General features: G+C 37.3%; 1 long non-coding RNA gene across 1 annotated transcript; it reads left to right on the top strand.

Annotated features, from left to right (window-relative positions):
- The first annotated feature begins 3,110 nt into the window (after positions 1-3,110).
- On the top strand, positions 3,111-8,225 carry LOC108180813 (uncharacterized). The gene is made up of 3 exons (XR_012396867.1): positions 3,111-4,603; positions 7,890-7,979; positions 8,065-8,225. It is a non-coding gene; the product is annotated as an uncharacterized lncRNA (long non-coding RNA).
- The last annotated feature ends 1,702 nt before the right edge of the window (positions 8,226-9,927 follow it).

Genomic DNA, 9,927 nt, shown 5'->3' on the forward strand with positions numbered 1-9,927 from the left:
AACTGATTTAAATTTTACAACAATGGTTTGTCTGTTCGGATATTAAATCTCACAACCGTCTTTTTTGGAATTGGAGTTAATACTGCCCAAGTTGGCTGCTTGTGTCCTGGGGAGGACGAGGTCACTTTAGTGGTCCAGGAATCCCACCTTACCGGCTCCTTGTTGAGGGCACCTACCTGTGGATTCTGACCCTGAGACGGTGTCACATTTCAGGATTGAAACAGGAACAAAAACGGGAGTAGAATTCAAGTGCAGTTTAATATAGTATTGTGCAGAGAAAGTGACAATAATACAAAAATCAAAAGTGCAAAGTAACAAACAAAACAAACAAACAAACCAGGAACTCAAACAGATAAAACTCGAACTACACTTTAACAAGAATAACAGGATAGAGACTGGAATCAGGAACAAACATACCAATAAAGACGACAATGACCAACAGAGGATAAATGACTGAATATATAGTCCAGGTAATCAACAGAGAACGGAGACAGCTGTGGTTGTAAATCAGTGTAGATGACAGACCGGGTGTGTGCGCGAAAGAATGTATGGAAATGTAGTTCTTAAGCCACTGTAGTTCGCTGGGGGTTGCTGGCGAACTACAGTGGCATTAGGTGGACAAACACAGTCATGACAGACGGTCCATCAGGAGAAGAGAGGTAGTGCTGCCCAGCATTCCAAGGTGGAACATTTGCACAATCAGACCGGACTTTGCAATTCTCAAGTTCATGGGTGTGTATTTCACGGTAGTCAAATCTGCGACCACCCCTGTCTTTTGCAGGGAGATTACTGTCCTCCTGGCAAAGGATGCAATTAAACCGGTCTCTCCAGCCAAGATGAAGAGAAGGTTTTACAGCCAGTACTTCATTGTGCCCAAAAAGATACTCAGAGGTGTGAGGTGATTAAATCCATCCCACCCTCCTCTCATGTCCTCAGGATCTATCTGTAGTCCTAGCAGGTCTGCAGAGAAATCTGTTAGAGTCACTCGACTCAGTATCTAAAAGGATTCTGTCCATGTAGACAGCTCTGCTGGTCGCTTTGGCATCTATCAAGAGGGTTTGGGATCTGGAGGCATTTTTAGTCAGCAAACGGTGCCTGGAATTTGGGACGGCTGACTCTCATCTTATCCTGAGTTCTCAACCTGACTATGTGCCCAGGGTTTCTACCATACTCTTTCGGGACCAGTTAGTGAGCCTGCAAGTGCTTCCTGTGGAGGAGGTAGATCCAGCCCTTTTACTGATGTGTATTGTGCATGCTTTGTGCTTTTATGCAGATTGCACTCAGAGTATAAGATCCTCTGAGCAGCTCTTTGTCTGTTATGGTATTCGGCAGAAGGGAAGGGCCGTATCCAAACAGTGGTTGACCCACTGGATAGTGGATGCCATCGCCCTCACTTATCAGAGCTGGGCAAGCCATGTCCCCTGGAAGTGAAAGTACACTCAACAAGAAGTGCTGCCTCCTCTTGGGCATTAGCATGCAGCACCTCTCTAGCAGATGTCTGTAGAGTTGTGGGCTGACGACACCAAACATATTCATAAGATTTTCCAATCCTAGAGTGGAGCCAGTTTCCTTCCGGTTGCTGAGTAGCTCCAGCCAGCCAGAAGCTCCATGTTAAAAAATGATTGTTGCACCATTCTCCCTAACCTGAAGATGTGTGGCAAACCCAAGAGAGTTCCTCCAAGGTCCCCAACACCTGACTTGGCGGAGGAGCTGGATGCTTTGCCTATTACATAGCTGGTATGCCTGCTTGGTCAGTCTGCTTTGTGGGGATTGATGCCAGCTATGTGTGGTCCACGCTGGCGATCCCATATGCATCATTCAACCATGGTGTAGTCTCTTTTCTCAGGCAGACCTGCGTCTTCCCTACCTGCTAACCATTTTAACATATGTAGTGCTCCCCTGCATAGGGCTAACACATATGCTCATATTGTCACCAAGTGACACCAAGTCTCCCCATTTGGGTGGCAGGTGGCCTTCGCAGCGTCCTTCATCTTTGGGACTTTGATATGTTTTCCCAACATACTGTTTCATCTCTAAAATCCCTAGTCTGCAGTTATCTAGGTAAAAGACTCATTCAATCCCCTAAATTTTAGTCTAAATATTCCCATATTCTGGTAATTAAAAGGCAATGAACCCCATTTTCCATTTCCTCTGGAGTTTTATGTAATTTCAGGTGTTTCATTCTTAATTGGTTGATATTAATGGCAGCATGCAACTTTCACTTTCATTCAGGATCATTTTATGCATGCCCCCCGTGACAAAGGAGAACTGCTGGAAGAGTGTAGTTTTAATGGAATTTTTGATACCACATGCTGTATGAGAGAAAAAAAAACGTGTTATTTTTTTGGTAACTTAGATACACTCGGTAGGTGCAGAGAATAGTGTCAGACAGTGTGTGTATAGACTATCCCGTCACAAAATGTGGTGAAAATCCTACACGAAGATAATAGTTTGATTAAAGTGTTTACATGCTTACATTCGGAGAGCTGCATTTACAGCGGCTCTTTCAGGGCATAATATTGTAGTGATAGTAATGTACTGTTAACTTAGTAACTAAATCCTTTTCAGTCTCCACTTTGGAATTCACACAATAGTCTAATCTCTGTGACGGTTGCTTCAAAATTTCTTTTCAAACCAGAAGAAGGAATTTGCTGGAAATTATGCAAAAACAACCAATTTTCACGCGGTAGCAAAATATATGTGTCCTAATAGTGTTTTTAGCAACATGGCACACATATATGACTGTCAACATCTCAAAAAGTTTTCGTGTTTTGTCATCCTTAAAGGCTTGTGTAGAGCTTTGCTTGGCAATCTGCTCACCAAACATGTGATGGGTCTATCTGCTGTGGTGCTTTCCATATATATTTCCATACACCCCAATGTGTCAAGGGCACAACGTTAAAGTTCCTGATCTGAAGGGGAACATCATGGTTACGACCGCAAGCCACCTTTTCTAAAGGAGGGAATGGAGACATGTCTCCTTGCCACAGCACCTGCATCTCCAGCTGATAGCTGAATGTTTTGCTTCTTTAGGGATTAAAACCTGGCTTCATTCTGGTGCTGCCTATATACTCAGCTGATTATAATTAGCCACTCCTGTTAGGAGCTGCGCTTTGCCAATTCATAGGCATTCATTGGTCTGTTTTCTTACTCTTCAGAGTGATTAGTCATCTGGTGATTCCCCAATTTCTCTGACTGCTCTTTTTTCTATCCACATAACTGTCTTTGAATAAAATTATTGTTAATTTGTGGGTTTGTAAAGTTTTTTTTCTTTCTTTTTTTTACAGTTAAAAGAGCTTGTTAAAAACTGTAAAATATGCATCTCCACATTTATTTGTTTTAAGTGTATATACATGTCATGCATCTTTCACCGTGGTCTACTTCTGTAGTAATTTCTCTGTATTGTTGTGGTTTTGTTGAGGAAATCAGACTACACAGCAACACAGCCAGTCAGAACAGGCTGCTCAGCACAATGCTTTTTTATTTTGCAATCTCTGTAGGCATGTAATAATTGAGTTGTTACAATTTTGTTACAATATTGTTACAATAGATGTTTGTGGCTTCTAATGATTCCCAAATAGTTAATCATATAAACATTGATTATATAGGTAAATCACACATCAGTTGTTTAAAAGTGTGTTAAGGAAAATATTTTTATTTGATACAACATTTGTTTTTACAATTTTTTACTTACTTTGAATTGTGAATCTTTGGAGGACTTTCTTTAGACGGCGCTCTTTCTTGTTTCGTTTCGTTGCTGTTGTTATGGTAAGTATGTAAATTCGCTTGTGGATTTTTCCCATTTTATTCTATTTTTGTTAATATTATTAAAACAGATCATTTTTATGTTGAGTAATTGCTGAGCATCATGTTGTACAGTTGGAATAATGACAGCAGTCTACTTTCTTTCAGTGTTTATATGATTCCGTTGTAAAAGTGTTAGCTTTGAGGCTAATGTAAATTGATGTTGTCGTTGTGTTGTTTTTAGAAGGTATACTAGAAATATCTTTGATTTACTGTCATTTCCATTATTATTACTTTACAGCACATGCTGAATGGATACGATGTGTGATTTATGTGCAACGTGGTGTTATGGTCAAAGTTCTGGTCTGAAGGTCTCGGGTTAGAAACCCACAGGGACCGATTAGTTATGTGATCACAATTGCATACGATACATGTATTAGGATTTTTTATTTTTCTTTTACAAGATCAGTCTGGGTTTCACAAATTGAATCATTCAAGTACATATATGTGAGAACAGCAGATGCAGTACCAAATATGATTTTTGTACAGCTTAAGGTGTAATGGTTAAAGTTATCGACTTCAAACTGAAAGTTGGAAACCCACAAGGCCAAATTCATAAGCGATTGTCATTGCATGCAATAATAAAAATAATAATTTACTGAACCCCTAACAGTCTGTTTTTTTAGGACAAGATCAAATTTTCTGTATGAATACATACATCACTTCTTTTACTATATTATGATGATCAAAATATATTTAAGACACTTTTTTTACATCCTGCTGATCACATTTCTTTTTTTCTTTTTTTTTTTAGGGTTCAAGCCTGTGTTTCTTCTTCAGACCAGTGGGTCAGATTAAGGTATTTGTCTTTGTTAAGTAAAAATGTTCATTTATGAAATGTTCAACCAGCAAAATTAACATATTTAACTTATAACTAACATATCATTAACATATTTAATATACAGCAATTTAATATCTGGGAAAAAGTCTCAAAATTATATCACTATTATTAATTTATTTTTTAAAACAACATTGAAGTTGCAGCACAGTGGGTAGCGCTGTCGCCTAACAGCAAAAAGATCACTGGTTCAAGCCTCGGCTGGGTCAGTTGGCATTTCTGTGAGGAGTTTGCATGTACTCCTGTGTTTTTGTGAGTTTCCTCCTGGTGTTCCGGCTTCCTCCACAATAGGTGAATAGAGTAGAGTAGGAGTGTATGGGTGTTTCCCACTAATGGGTTGTAGCTGGAAAGGCATCTGCTGCGTAAAACATATGCTGGATAAGTTGGCGGTTCAGTCTGCTGTGGCAACTCCAGATTAATAGAGGGACTTAACCGAAAATAAAATGAATGAATGAATGAACATTGAAGTGAAGTATTTAGTTTTTTAAAGGGTTCAAATCAAAAATAAAACTATTTCATCTTTTACTCACCCTTTTGTCATTCCAAAGACAATACTTATTTCAGTCTTCAGTCTTTTTAAAGGATCATGAACCCTACAAACAAAATTTGTAAAAGATCTGAGACTTTTACAGATTTATATGTGTTAAACATCAACGAAGGCAATGTTAGCATCTGTTAGCTTTAATTGTAGGGAACAACTAATTAATATTTACATTTTCACCACTAATTTCGTCTTCTGAGTTTAAAATCAGTAACACTCTACAATAAAATAATGTTAGTTACTGTATTTATTAACAAAAGAATGCATTAGTTCAACTGGACGAGCTAAATTGGCAGTAGTGTATGAGTGTTTGTGTGAATGTGAGAGTGTATGGGTGTTTCCAAGTACTGGGTTGCAGATGGAAGGGCATCCACTAAATAAAACATATCCCAAAGTAGTTGGTGGTTCATTTCGCTGTGGGGACTCCTCATAATCAGGGACTAGACTGAAGAAAAATCAATAAATAAATGATTGAACATCTTTATTTGTGTTCTGCTGCTGAAATCAGCTGGAATCAGCTTCCAGAAATGATCAGATGTGCTCCAACATTAGGCACATTCAAATCAAGACTGAAAACACATCTGTTTAGCTGTGCCTTTACTGAATAAACACTGTGCTGCGTCCGACAAATTGCACTATCATGTTTTTCTCTTCTTCTTCATTCTTTTATATCACATTTTACCTGTTTTTATGTTTTGTTTTGTTTTGTTTTTACGCATTTTTATTATTTGTTTTTATTTTTATTTTACTTGTTTCTTTTATTCTTGTTTATGTAAAGCACTTTGAATTGCCACTGTGTATGAAATGTGCTATATAAATAAACGTGCCTTGCCTTGCCTTGCCTTGCCTTCTGAAGACCAAAGAAGGTCTCAGAGGTTTGGAAAGACACAAGGGTGAATACTTAATAACAGAACTGTTATTTTGGGGTGAAACAAAAACTAATTAAGTCTATCTATAAAGTAACAGTTTTTTAAAGCAACATTTTACATGTCTCTTTAATTGAATGAATTTTTATATTACATTAGTCATTCTTTCATTCATCTTCTGCTGCTTTTCCGAGGCCGGGTCGCAGGGGCAGCAGTCTTAGGAGAGAACCCCAGACTTCCCTATCCCCAGACACTTCCTCCAGCTCCTCCGGCGTTCCCAGGCCAGCTGAGAGACATAGTCCCTCCAGCGTGTCCTGGGTCTTCCCCGAGGCCGCCTCCCGGTGGGACATGCCTGGAACACCTCCCTAGGTAGGCGTCCAGGAGGCATCCGAAACAGATGCCCGAGCCACCTCAGCTGACTTCTCTCGATGTGGAGGAGCAGCTACTCTACTCCGAGCTCCTCCCGGGTGTCAGAGCTCCTCACCCTATCCATAAGAGTGCGCTCTGGCACCCTTCGAAGGAAACTCATTTCGGCTGCTTGTATCCGAGATCTTGTCCTTTCGGTCATGATCCAAAGCTCATGACCATAGGTGAGAGTGGGAACGTAGATTGACCGGTAAATCGAGAGCTTTGCCTTTCGGCTCAGCTCCTTCTTCACCACAACGGACCAGTACATCGACCGCATTACTGCTGCCGCCAATGTTTACTACATTAGTAAAAAAAAAATAAATAAATAAATAAATATATATATATATATATATATATATATATATATATATATATATATATATATATATATATATATATATATATAGAATGTTTTTTCTTTTTTAAATATTTCCTAAGTTATGTTTAATAGAGCAACGAAATGTTCACAGTATGTCTGATAATATATTTTTTTTCTGGAGAATGTCTTATTTGTTTTATTTCGGCTAGAATACAAGCAGTTATTAATTTTTTAACACCATTTTAAGGACAAAATTCTTAGCCCCTTTGAGCAAATTTATTTCTGATAGTCTACAGAACTAACCATTGTTATACAATAACTTGCCCAATTACCATAACCTGCCTATTAACCTAATTAACCTAGTTAATCCTTTAAATGTCTTTTTAAGGTGTATAAAAGTGTCTTAAAAATATCTAGTCAAAAATTATTTTTTGTCATCATGGCAAGATAAAATAAATCTATTGTTTAGAGTTATTAAAGCTATTATGTTTAGAAATGTGTTTAGAAATGTGCTGAAAAAATCTTCTCTCTGTTGAACAGAAATTGGGGAAAAAATAAACAGGGTAATAATTCTGATTGCAACCGTATATAAATAAATAAATATATATATATATATACATATATATATATATATATATATATATATATATATATATATATATATATATATATATATATATATATATATATATATATATATATATATATATATATTTATTCATTTTCTTTTCGGCTTAGTCCCTTTATTAATTTGGGGTCGTCACAGCGGAATGTACCACCAATTTATCCAGCATGTGTTTTACGCAGCGAATGCCCTTCCAGGTGCAACCCATCTCTGAGAAACATCCATAGACAATCATTTACAGTCATACACTTTAGCCTACCCAATTCACCTGTACCGCATGTCTTTGGACTGTGAGGGAAACTGAAGCACCCAGAGGAAACCCATGCAAACTTGGGGAGAACATGCAAACTCCACACAGAAATGCCAAACTACCCAGCCGAGGCTCGAACCAGCAATCTTCTTGCTGTGAGGCGACAGCACTACCTAATGCTTCACCGTGTCACCTATATATCAGTATATGACATTAACTAATTTGTTTGTATGTTTAGACCCCTGTACAATGTTCTGAAAATCCTGAAGGAACAGGTGGAGTCATAGTATGTGATGGGGAGATGTTCGCCATGAACCAACACAACCTGGTAGGTTAACACACTGGTTTAACCTCCTCATTTCAATGATTATCAGTGACTTAAATTAGTAAACGGCTTGTTTTGTCTATTGCAGGGGGCTGTTCCCTGGAAGGCTGGTGCAAACTCAAATGCTGCCTTAAGCGAAACACTGTCATAATTCCCCAACATCTCATGCACCCCTAAACATGATCATTGAATTATTGTAAAAGATGGATGTTTTGATTAATTAATAAACTGCTTCAAATAAAAGTATACACATGCATGTTTCTTTCTTTTATCCGTTTTGCAGCACAACCGTAAATTATCATATTCATTTGTTTATATGGCAAAATATGTCTTTTTCACCAAAGAAGGTCCATAATGACTCCAAAGGCAGAAACTGGTGGCCTGGAGTGTGGACTCTGGGGGTTTTACGATGTGGTCACATGTTGATTGGTCAGTTTGAATGTCTCAGTATTTGAGCTTTGGTCACATGATCAAGAAAGAAACAAAATAGTTGGTAAAGGTTGCTCTGTCTCTTTTCCTGCTCTGCTTCTTTCCTGCTTTGCTCCTCTCCTGCTCTGGAGTCTATCTTCTCTGACTCAACTGCTATCAGGCTCCAGGGCTATCTTCTCTTTGTTGGTTTCTCCCTCTCCTTGTCTCTCTCTCTCTCTTTCTCTCTCTCTCTCTCTCTCTCTGAGGTAATTGAATTTTTACATTTAAGCTGGGTACAATTAGTATCATGTTTTTTTATCATTTCATTTCATAATCATTTTATACAGTTATCTGTAACTAATTCAGTTGTAACCAAAGAGAATTATTGTCATTAAATTATTTAATTTTCAAGTATTTGTGAATTACTTTCGGATAAACATCAACACTTAATCGCTCCATATTGTAATACAATGCATTCACACAATAGCAACGCTCTCCCAATTTTAAGGTTTTAATACAGCCCTTATTTCCATTTTTGGTGTGAGATTGCAGAAGGATGGTTTGACTAGAATGTACAGTTTTTCACCATCATACTGATAACTTTTAATCATGACTCGGCAGAACTACAGTTCGAACCGCTGAAGTTAAAAACACATTCTTACAGCTTGCAACAGCAAATGCTGTATTATTATATAAAAAGTGTAACCTATGTGTAGATCTGAAATTTCGGTCATGCATTTGTCAGCCAGCACCACTTCCATTAATACCCATCTTTACATAGGTTGTATAAAGCATAGGTAACTTTTGCATTTATACAATGTTTTTTTTACACTGTAAAAAACCCAACTTAAAAAAAGTTGAGATTATTTGTTTGTTTTTTGTGGTTTTGTCAAAACTCAGTAAAATGTCTGTACAAATTTGACACGTTTACTTAACCTAAATCAAAGTTTTCTTCATTAAGTTAAAAAGTTTAGTTTTTTGAGTGAAACTGCAAGCATTTCTAACCCTTACAACAACAACAATAGTAACGCCAATAATAACAGTAATGTCATTATTAACAACAACAACAAAGCGTATAATTTGAAATTATTATTCATTTTTAATTTATCTCTTTCGTTGCAGGGGTATAAATATTCAATTTAGTTTTAAACTGAGAGAGTGTCTAAGCCTCTGGCTTGTACACCCCGTCTAGGGGTAAGGAAGCAACATGAAAGGGAAGACTGCACACACAATGCTGCTTAAAAAATATGTAAAGATTTTATTTTCACAATGATTTTCTCAAACAAAATGTGTCTCTGTTTTCAAATTCAGGAGCTGACCAGGGCAAAACAATAAACAAATCAATCTAAATTTAAATCCCCTCTAAATTCCCTTTTTTCAGCAAAAAGAAAGAAAATAAAATACACTTTAATTCCTTAACTACACAAAAACAATCAATTAAAAAAGGTATAAAAGAAAAGCTCCCTACTTACTATGTATAAATATTTACAATAAGCAAGCAAATCCAAAAGGGGCAAAACAGCAGGCATTTAACAGGTAGAGG

The sequence above is a fragment of the Danio rerio genome, chromosome 21, assembly GCF_049306965.1.
Source record: "Danio rerio strain Tuebingen ecotype United States chromosome 21, GRCz12tu, whole genome shotgun sequence".
Taxonomy (NCBI): Eukaryota; Metazoa; Chordata; class Actinopteri; order Cypriniformes; family Danionidae; genus Danio; species Danio rerio.